Here is an 11252-nt window from a genome sequence, read left to right as displayed (position 1 = left end):
CTCAGCTGATGAGATCAGAGGAAGTTACCAACCAGAGGAGGAGCTGATGATGTGTAAAGGAAGAGCTGTAACTATATATAATGAAGAGAAAGACTGACAGAAACACAAAATGGCTGATAAGTGTGATCTGTGTCTGCTGGGACTGATCATTCTCTCTTCACTTCTCACAGGTAAAGAAATCTGTATTTTCTCTAAAGACATTTAGTGGAATTAGTCTGGAAAGAGTTCATTTGAACATGCTCAGTTTATTCTTGCACACATTCACATTGTGATCTCAGAGTTGTGTATTGATACACACAGATCATACTGTATTATTCCTGATACTGGACATAGTGTCACTCAAACATCTGATGATGAAGAATTATCTTCATATTAAGAGTGTAAGGGTGGATTTCCTGCAGAGGTTCAAGCTGCAAGACTGCCGAATGACTAAAGAAAAGTTGTCAGCAAGATGGTAGAAAACTGTACATTTCTTGTCTATTCCACCCACTGCCACTTATACCAACGACTGAAATAAGCGCAGTTACAATAGATTAATATGCGGGAGAGTGTTGCTATAGAGAGTGACGATATTGTATTGCAATATGTAGCACTTCAAAGTCAATACCAGATCAAAACTATTTAGCACATTATTTGTAACTGAAAAGGTTTAATGACAAAATATGGTTATAGTTATACTTAAAATAGTAACAAAATAGATTAATGAGATGATGATAACTTATACCATTAATCTTACCCAGCATGTAAATGTTACCTGAGAGAGAGAGAGAGAGAGAGACAAAGAAAAGAGGAAGTAAAGAGAGAGAGAGAGAGAGAGAGAGAGAGAGTAAGAGACAAAGAAAAGAGGTAGAAAAGAGAGAGAGCCCTAAGAAAGGGACCCAGACAATCAGAGAGCCAGAGCAACAGTTTCAATCTTCTTTCATCCCTTCCTGACCATGTGACTTTAACCCAACTGTGAGACATTCAAACTGACCAATCAGATAATTCGAACTTCCCCCACCGTACTAAAGGTGTGACAATTCATCGACCCCCAAAATACAATGTTTTAATGTTAAATTCATCAATCTGGTGCACTTTGAGAGTTCAAAATTAAAAGTGCCAACCCATATTCAGTGTGCAAATTAAACAAAGAAAAATTCAAACCTCTTTTAGTTGTGTCTACATTACACTACTACATATAATAATAGTTATAATATTAATCCCATGACAGTAATAGCCATATATTGTAAAACAAATGCACTGAAAAATAAAGGACGGTCATTAAAGGTGCCCTAGAATGGATTATTTTATTATTTTAGAATGTTTCCTGGGGTGCCCTTATAATGTTAGTATGTTTTTTAGATCAAAAGTTGTTATAATTTAGAAATAATAATTTAGACATGCTTGCTAGTGATGTGCGATACCACTTAATTCCTATTCGATCCGATACCAAGTAATACCCAGGCTGGTATTGCCGAGACCGATACCAATACCAATACTTTTTACGTATTTTATTTGTAGTGTGATGTGACAACTAGTTTAAAGTGAAGTAAAGTATAGCTGCGTAATGACAAGACAATAAACTACTCTCATATTATTTAATTATAAAGAAAATCTCAGAGACTTGTAAAACAGGTTGAAAATTACACACAAATAAAAAAACTGACTCTTAACTTTGTCACAAAATATTCCATATCCACCTTTTTGCTGTTCTTTACAACACATGTAAATCAGGCACCCTTGAAAACCGTTAACTCAAATTGTTTTCACAAAACATTCATGTTTACAAAAATAAAATAAAAAATAGGCTCCCCTGAAAATGTTAAACCTGAGCCTGTTCTGAAAATTGTCCTTATTCACTTATTCACTGTTAAACCTGAGCCTGTTCTGAATATTGTCCTTGCCAGTATTTTACTGTAAAATTTACAGGTAATTTTTAACAGTGTAGCAAAGAAACAGAGCAGACTCAAGGGGAAAACTGTAAACATGTTTTATTACTTAAAACATGTTTACAGTTTTCCCCTTGAGTCTGCTCTGTTTCTTTGCTACACTGTTAAAAATTACCTGTAAATTTTACAGTAAAATACTGGCAGCAGGGTTGCCAGCCAATTACTGTATTTTTTACAGTAGCGGTTCTGTAATTTAATTTACAGAATTTTACTGTATTCTCTGATTACAGTAAAATTCTGTAAATTAAATTACAGAAACGCTACTGTAAAAAATACAGTAATTGGCTGGCAACCCTGCTGCCAGTATTTTACTGTAAAATTTACAGGTAATTTTTAACAGTGTATGTAAAATGGAGTATACAATATATTTTCCTGATTTTTGAGTATTAATGACTGGCAGCTGAATTTTAAATGTAAATTATTTATCAACTGCATAAGCTTTAAACAACTGTTTTTAAATACATAAAGTGTTGTATAATGCACAACTTAATTCCCCTATTACTTCACAAAACAAAAAATAATTCAACATACTTATCTTGAAAAACAGGTAAAAATGTATAACTTTAAAATCTGCATGAAAAAAAGTCATAAACAGTGTATTTTGTATTATTTTGATTTCATTTTTATTTACAAAATTGTATTTTTTTTTTAAATGGACATGAAATTAAATATTTTTAAATTACTTGAAACAAATTAGCCGTCATGGCCCTTTACACAAAGAAGAAATACGCAAACAACATACATTTAAAACCACAAGTTGACCAACATGATCATAATAATAAAACAAAAAGAGACGGGTGAATTTTCACCACTTCATTACCAGACAAACATGTCCAAACAACAAGGCCCCAAGTCAGTCCAACAAACTTCTGATCAAAAATGGAGAACAATTCAGCTCCAGAATGCTGTTCCATCACAGGATGCAAAGAGTGGCTAGAAACATTGAAAAGAAAAAAGAGGACAATATATATTAGATATATTACAAAACATAATGATACAGTCAAAGACGGATACAGGGATGACAGATACAGTTAAGCCCCTTTCACACAGAGATTCCGGAAAAGTGACCCGGGATTTGATCCAGGTTCATTTGATTTGGTTCATTCACACTGCCAGTGATTTTCCGGAATCAGAGAGTGCATTCACACACAACACGTAAAGACACGTGACATCGATGTGACTTGTAATGTCTCAGCAGCATCTTAAGTTTGCTTATGAGCTGCGATCTCTCTCTCTCAAGAAACCACGCTTGTGCATTTTTTTCTCTGATTCAATCATAAACTTGTGCATTACGTACCGTTTCACAGCTGGCGAACAATCCCGGCTTCAGCGTCATCAATGCAACACGGAATTATTACGGCTTTTGTTCACATAGCGCACGTTCCGGGACTGAACACGGCAATGTTACTAGGTCCCCAACCCGGCATCGATCCCGGCATCAGTCCCAGGTCGTGTTTGCGTTCACACAGAAGGCATTCTGGCAATTTCCCGGGAACATTGCGCTGTGTGAAAAGGGTTTTAGAGACAGATAGAGAATATTAAAAGGTTACAATTAAAGGGAAAATAGATCTGTGTGTGTGTGTACTACTTACATTTCAGAAATTCCACTGTTAATCCATCACTTTGCTGGGCAGAGTGGCAACATGTGGGTTCACTGCAACCTGTTTCTTCTGTACCATTTGCCCTGTTGTTTTAGATGGCAATTTTTCTCTTGATTTCTTTGTTCCTCTTTCCGGATTAATACATACAAAGTGCCTAAAGGGTCAGGAAACAGACAATATGTAATTAAGATTGGTTTTAAGTTTTTGAGGCTTGTAATCATGTTTTTGAAATTGGACCATATATTAGAGCAGTGTTTCTCAACTCCAGTCATGAGGACCTCCCAGGAAGTTTTATATGTCCACTAATTAAAACACCTGATTTAACTCATTAGCTTGCTAGTGTTAAAGATGAAGACATCTAAATCATTCGCCCTAAAAATTCTCTCTTCTCGAGTTGAGAAACATTGTGTTAAAGGGATAGTTCGGCCAAAATTGATATTAAACCCATGATTTACTCACCCTCAAGCCGTTCGAGATGCATATGTCAATATTTTTCAGACTAACACATTTTCAGTTATTTTAGAAAATGTCTTAGATCTTTCAGTGGTTATAATGTCAAGTTATGGGATCCACCTCCTTCAAGTCCCAAAAATGTGTATGCATCCTTCACAAAAGTAACCCATCCGGCTCCAGGGGGATAAACGAAGGCCTTCTGAGGGTAATCCATGCGGTTTTGTCGTAAAAATATACATATTTAAAACTTTATAAATGAAAATAACTGGCTTGAAGGAGTGGACCCCATAACTTCACATTATAACCACTGAAAGATCTAACACATTTTCTAAAATAACTGAAAATGTGTTCGTCCGAAAAATGATTGACATAATGCATCTCGAATGGCTTGAGGGTGAGTAAATCATGGGTTTAATATCATTTTTGGCCGAACTATCCCTTTAAAGGCCTCAACAGAAAAGGCAAGTTCTGATATTGAATAAATGTGTAAAATGCAGGTTCTGAGGTTGTTAAGAATTCAATCATTACCTTTGAATGAACTCCAAGGTACTGCCTCCTCCTGATTGAATATGTAATATGCTGTGAACAGTATGGGAAGGCCAGACAGGAAGCTGTGCTGAAAGCCCATCCTCACACACACAACTTGGCCTTCCAGTGCCCACTTGTCTGTGTCTCCTAAAACAATACAACATGTGACAATAGTTATTTTTAACTATACCATTTTTATTTTTCGGTTTTTTACATTTAAACTATAATTTAGTATTCAGAGTGCAGGAACTCTTTCTTTTAAATAAAGTTAAAAACGGCATTACAAACAAACAATAAGCAAATTTCACACACAGAGTAGGCTACAGCTAAAAAAAAACACATTTCGTACTGAAATGTAAGCCAACTATGGATTTTTACACCGGCATATTAAACCTGCAACAAACCTGGTAACTTATTACAGCATCATTTATAATTTATATGACACGCATCCTCCGTGAGTCTGACGCAAGGCTTTAGCAACGGCGTTTTCATTTCGGCGCCCATTTTAACAGATGACTTGATTTTGATTTGATTTACACCATAAAATAGTCACGACGAAGTGTGCTAATCAACACGAAGCTCGTGTGAATACCGACAGTTGTCATTAAAGCATGTAATTCTTAACACAGGAGCCCATAGATTTTCTGCCCATAGCCGCTGTAGCGCCGGGGTGAGATGTGTAAAATACTAACGTTACCGTGTCCGCGCTGCTGAAGCCCGGCGCAAGTCTCCTTCGCGCCCCGCGGTCGGAGGATGTGTGATCCGGGGTTACCAATATGAACCGCGAATATAACGTTACCTTCATAGTCTACGAGTTACCAAACATTGAAAATAAGAAACTGAAATAATAAGTCACTTACCACAGAGTTGTGAAGCACTCCTCTTGCGCTACCCGAAAGTCGACGACACGACCGTTGAAGATCACAAATGCCTCTGAAGATTTGAAATTTACAGCAATATTCTGTATTTTTAATTAAACCGCCTAGCGACCCCAGAATGCATTGCAGTTTACAGCAATATGCTGTATTATTAGAAAACAGCCAGCTGCTGTAAAATAATGCTGTAATTTTTACAGCAATTCATTACAGTGTAACTACCTCCCCTGCCTTTGAAAACTGTCCTTATTCACAGGTTTTTGTTAAGTTATAAAACATGTTTACAGTTTTCCCCTTGAGTCTGTTCCGTTTTTTGCTCACTACCTCCCCTGCCTTTGAAAACATCCGCTCTGCAGGTACAGAAGTAGCAACAATTCCCAAGTACTTTACAGCAAGTTTGCTTAAGCCTGGGAAGGTTTGATTATGCTCTTGCCACCAAACAAGTGGATCCTTGTCTCTGGGAATCAGTTTTTCCTCTGAGTAACGACGCATTTCAATTATTATGTCTGTGGTAGCTGACCGGTGATGTTGGGAAGACGCAACTTGCGTGTCAAAATCTGCCCATAACCCTACTTTTGTTGCAGCTGAGTCTGGGGCAAGTGCAGGACTCTGGGAGCTAGGTACTGAGGCAGAGCTAGAAGTAGGTGCCAATGCAGAGCTTGGAGTTGGAGTGGGAGTGGACTCCACTGTCTGGTAGACTTCCTTTAGCTCAGAGGAAAGTCGTTTTTTCATTCCCTCAGCATTGTTTTTGTCTTGAAATCCAAGGGTTTAAACCTAGCATCCAGAAATGTACTAGCAGCTAGAGAGTGATTGGTCTCAATGCCTGCAAATCTACGCTGGCATTGCTGTGCCAGCTGTGTGGCAACAGAGCTGCCCTGATGCTTACAAGCTCTTTGAAGAAGAGACACTAGAGGAATCACTTTGGAGACTGAAACATATTTTTCTGATGATACTTCCCTTGTCATTTCCTCAAAGGGCCTCAGAGCATCAACAGTTTGAGTGATGAGTGATAATTCTCCCACATTAATGCACAATTCACTCCTGCCTAGAAGACAGAGGACTGTGGTCACAGCTTCATGTTGTTCATGCAGCCTGTCCAGCATGTAAAAAACTGAATTCCAGCGGGTTTCTACAGACTGGATCAACTTGTGTTCTGCCATTTTCATCTGCTGTTGAACAGCCCTAAGCTTCTCTGTGGCATTAGTGCTATGGTGAAAAAATGACACAATTGTGCTGCATTTTCCCAGGATCTGCACCACTTCAGGGACAGCTTTTAGACTGTCCTTTACAACTAAATTCAGAGTGTGGGCAAAACAAGGATAATGCCTCCACCCAGCCTTGTGTACTGCAGCCACCATATTTGCCCCGTTGTCTGTCACAACTGCCATCACCTTATCATTTAGGCCCCATTCATCTGTTATTCGTTTAAGTTCTGAGCTGATATTATCAGCAGTATGCCAATTCTCAATTACATGACATGTGACAGTCAAGTATGCCTCTGTGGACACTGAAGAAAACCGATCTTTTTGTATGAGAATCGATACTAGAGCAGGAAATGCTGGGATCGTAAATATCGATACTTTAGTATCGATCCGCACATCACTAATGCTTGCATATGAAATATCTGGCATTACATGTAGAGCTATCTGGAAAACTTTTACTATTACAGCTTTTATACGTTTTTACTATTACAGCTATCGGGATTAACGAATCATGAGAAGTTTTTTAAGTATTTAGATCTATTCCCATCACAAAAGGTTGCAGTGATGAGCATTGAGCAGATGACAGCCTGTTGATCGCGTGAATGAAGAGCTTATCACTGCAACGCGATTTACTGATGCATAAACAGAACGACTTTGAGAGAAAGATTATCTGTCTGAACTTGAACAACACATCAGAAATTCACATAACCCACTGGTTCTGCAGAGGCTCGGATGAAGGAGCTAAAAAAATATTTTTGTGTCCAAACACTGAGCAACTGCCATGCTTCGTTCGCTCGTTTGCAAGCCATGATGTCTCTCGAGGAAAAAACAATATCGCGCTGGATCTAGATAACACAGTGTAAATTATCGTTAATAAAATCACTAGGCCTACTTACCGCTTGCGGAAATATAACGTTAGTTGAAATTGTCCCCTTCGTTGGTATGAGACGCCGAGAGAAGCCTGGCTGCTTGATATTGTTCCAGGTTAGAAAAACAGTCTGTGGTGAAATGGGCAGAGCAACTAACAACTAAACTGTAGCGGTATCCGATTATAGATAGATAGATTATAGATAGATCTGCCATTTTCCCTATGATCCTCCTCCTGCTTGTTTTATTACGCATTTAGGAGAGTATTGCAAGAAGCTGCTTACATTAACCTTACTTTCGAAAAATAAATAAATACAATCATGATTTTTCATGAAAAATTATGATAGAATTGTAGGCTTAAAATACCTTTGTATCAGCTTGTTTTCATCAATGGTATAATTAATACAATTACAATTAATTTGGTTTGTTGTGATTAATTTGTGTTCATAATCAGTAAAAAAAAAAAAAAAAAAAAAAAAACACTAACAAGATTAAACACATATGAACAGTAAAATTATTATTGTATCATTAATTATTTTTATATCTTGAAACTACCCAAGCAGCGTTTCGTGCTCAGATGTGACGGCGGAATGAATACATTACCAAAATGTGATTGCAGAATATATTTAAATTATCCATCAAATTGTCATTTTCTCCTTACTGTCTTGCGAGTTAACCCTCTGGGGTCTGAGCTGTTTTCTGGGTCCTGGAGGTGTTCTGACATGCTCTGACATTTGTGCTTATTTCTGTTATTTGTGACATTTTCATGGCTAAAGTCTGATTACACTGTATTCAGCACAAACTCTGCTACAATAATATATCAGCAGCATGTGTGTAAAAGTTTGTAGTTTTGAGATAATGACATTTATGCGTGGTTTGTGAAAACACACAAAAAAATTCTCACTGAAATAAGGTCATAAAACCCATACTGATTATTTCTTCACAAGACTTTTGAAAATTGTATGAAGTAGCCTAGAATATTTGCTCCAAAACTATGTGAAAATCACCCTGACTGCTCATTCAGATAAGACAATATGTGACCCTGCCTGTGAAAACCCAGCTAAAGTCATTTTTTTGTGATTCAGTGTTTTTTACATAAAATCATCCTACACAATGTAAAGAACATTCTGTGAAAATATAACCTTGATATCTTTAAAATTGACTGAGTAAGGCCATGTCAAAGATTTGCTCAAATTCGGCCTCAGAAAATCATATTTTTGAGAAATTCCAATTTAAAGATAAGTTATTTTTTAAAACTGCAACACATTTGATCCATAGTTATCCTGCATATGTGACTTATAACACATTAAAGCTGAGATTCTCCCCTTTTTAGTGATATATGACACATCAGTGGAAAAATTCTTAAAGTTTTGTAAAACAGATCTATTTATTATGATGTACATGTCCAAAAAGCTAAAAGCATAAACACATTGAAACGAATGGGGGTACCACAAGAGCTTGATCATAGCAACAATTACCATGTCAATTCAGTGGAATGATTTGTATAACTTTATTAGTAAAATGAAATATCAGTCAAATGTCAATAATATATCAATTAAATAACATACCATTTCTCATTCTCTGAAATTATCATTCTCTTACTGGCCCACGGTGTAACATTGAGTAAATCTGGAGTAAAAATAATAAATAAATACAATTTCAAGGGATAGTTTACCCAAAAACTACAATTCTGTCATCATTTACTCACCCTGATGTTGTTCCAAACCTGTATGAGTTTCTTTCTTCTGCTGAACACAAAATAAGGTATTTTAAAGAATGTTTGTAACCAGACAGTTGACAGCACCCATTGACTTCCATAGGTGCCGCCAACTGTCTGGTTACCAACATTCTTTAAAATATATTATTTTTTGTTAAACAGAAGCAAGAAACTTATACAGGATTGGAATAACATGAGGGTGAGTATGAGTATGAGTAAATCATTTTTGGGTGAACTATCCCTATAACAGGTCAGTCTCAAACTTTGTACACATTCTAAAATTGTCTAGATGCAAAATAAAATCCTGAGTGACAGCAACTCTCCCTCCTTGAAAAATAAAGAACACTTTTCCCCATTGAAATACTTGCAGTTGCAAGAGAAACTGATTTTCAGTTTCACATCTGGACTTCCAGCATTCGAAGCAAATTCTTCTTGCTGGTGTTCCCTCTTCATGTTCGCCAGACAAATAGCTTGGGGTTCAATCACCAAAACTGGCTTGTCCTCCTCATCATGTTGGTCACTGCCTGAAAAAGCAAAGATAATTTTTTTTCAATTCAAAGCAAGATACCTAAAAACATGATTGTGTAACATGCAAGAATGGGAAGTGGGTTTAATTCCACATTTAAAATGGATAACAAAGCATTTTATATGAAAATATCAGAAAATATTTTTTCAGTTTAGTCAGACTGGATCTGATTAATTGAGGGGAGGGCAAAGGAACAAGAAACAGCCTATAGGTGGTAAGCACGCAGACTTCAATTCAGAGTGTAATGAAACAAATAAACATCATGCCATAAACGTAATTAATTTAAACTGACTAAATCCCAATCAACAAATGCAATAAACATTTAAATCCACTATTTTTGCATCACAGATATGTGTTAGCATTACATTGGCTGGACACTGACAGTACACATTTACATATTTAGCATAAAAAAAATAATAACAAAAACTTACCGTCAAATTCCTCGTCAGTTTCGTCAAAGAAGTGTCCTGTTCATCATCACAATCATCCTCCAGAAAATAATCCGCAATAAAACCGGTTAAATCATAATTTGGGGCAATTCCACCGAGATTAATATCAAGCTAGCTGTTTAAGCAAGCAGCTATTTTCCGTTCCTGCTCATACTTCGGTGTCGCCGGCGAAGCCATGGCCATGTCAGATGTCAAAACAACGCATTACCATCATCCAGCAAATAACACGTAGCAGCCCAAAAATGTCCTTAAAATAAGTTTAATATTATTGGCAGAATACTAAGCTACAAAACAAATAAGCAGTTCTTAAAATATTGGCAATGACAAGAAAAAATCACCACAGACATCTAAACGTGGCTGACATCTCTCTCTTTTTTTGCATTGTGTTGACCTGATTACCGGCGCTCGCGGATTGATATTAAAGTCTGTTTTTACTCTTTCTAATAGAAAATACACAGAAAAGAAGTTCCTGAACCGATTGATATATACGAATCAGCAGTGTTGTTGCCATAGACAGTATATAAACTGGACACAGCGACCCCATAGGTTTCAACGGAGAGAAGTTGAAGCACATTAGAAGCAGTCACTTCCTGATTGCCGAGCGTACTGCGCAGACTCAAACTGAGCTTGACGACGTGGATGTGACGTGAGCAGCCTGCCTGACAGTTGTAAGTTTTCTAGTAGCCGTGCCAAGCGAAATCGGAACCATTCCCTTCCGAATCTCGCAGAGACGGAGAGTGTGAGTAGGAGCTGTCCATGAGCTAGGAGCAGGAGCAACGTCATGACTCTCTATGGGCTTCTCCCTTTACTTTATCGGACTTTATGCCTCCACGTCCCCCCGATTGATTGCGAGCTTCTCTTCCTGTCTCTACGGTAATTTCCAGAGAGTCGCGTGGTTATGACGCAATCGTTAGCCTACTTTTACAAAAACTGCTTCTACGGGGCCATAACGTAAGATACAAGGTAATGGAGCCTTTTATACATTGTCGTGTTTCTTTAGAAATAAACAATGGACAAATGGAGTCTTTAAACGCCTCAGATGTAAAGTTATTCGCTGTCAAAGTGACGCGAAAATGAATGGGAGTCAATGGGATGCTAACAGCAGG

At 37.3% G+C, this 11252-nt stretch overlaps 1 long non-coding RNA gene across 1 annotated transcript; it reads right to left on the bottom strand.

The window, feature by feature from the left end:
• Positions 1–2578: 2578 nt before the first annotated feature.
• Positions 2579–5481, bottom strand: LOC311066412. Its single transcript, XR_014603074.1, has 5 exons — positions 5371–5481; positions 4511–4657; positions 3521–3683; positions 3226–3430; positions 2579–2861 (listed from the first exon to the last, which is right to left on the bottom strand). It is a non-coding gene; the product is annotated as an uncharacterized lncRNA (long non-coding RNA).
• Between the last annotated feature and the right edge of the window lie 5771 nt (positions 5482–11252).

The sequence above is a fragment of the Abramis brama genome, assembly GCF_963993115.1.
Source record: "Abramis brama genome assembly, chromosome: 1".
Lineage (NCBI taxonomy): Eukaryota > Metazoa > Chordata > Actinopteri > Cypriniformes > Leuciscidae > Abramis > Abramis brama.
Note: the sequence above shows the minus strand (reverse complement) of the source record. Positions and strands in the feature narration are given on the sequence as shown.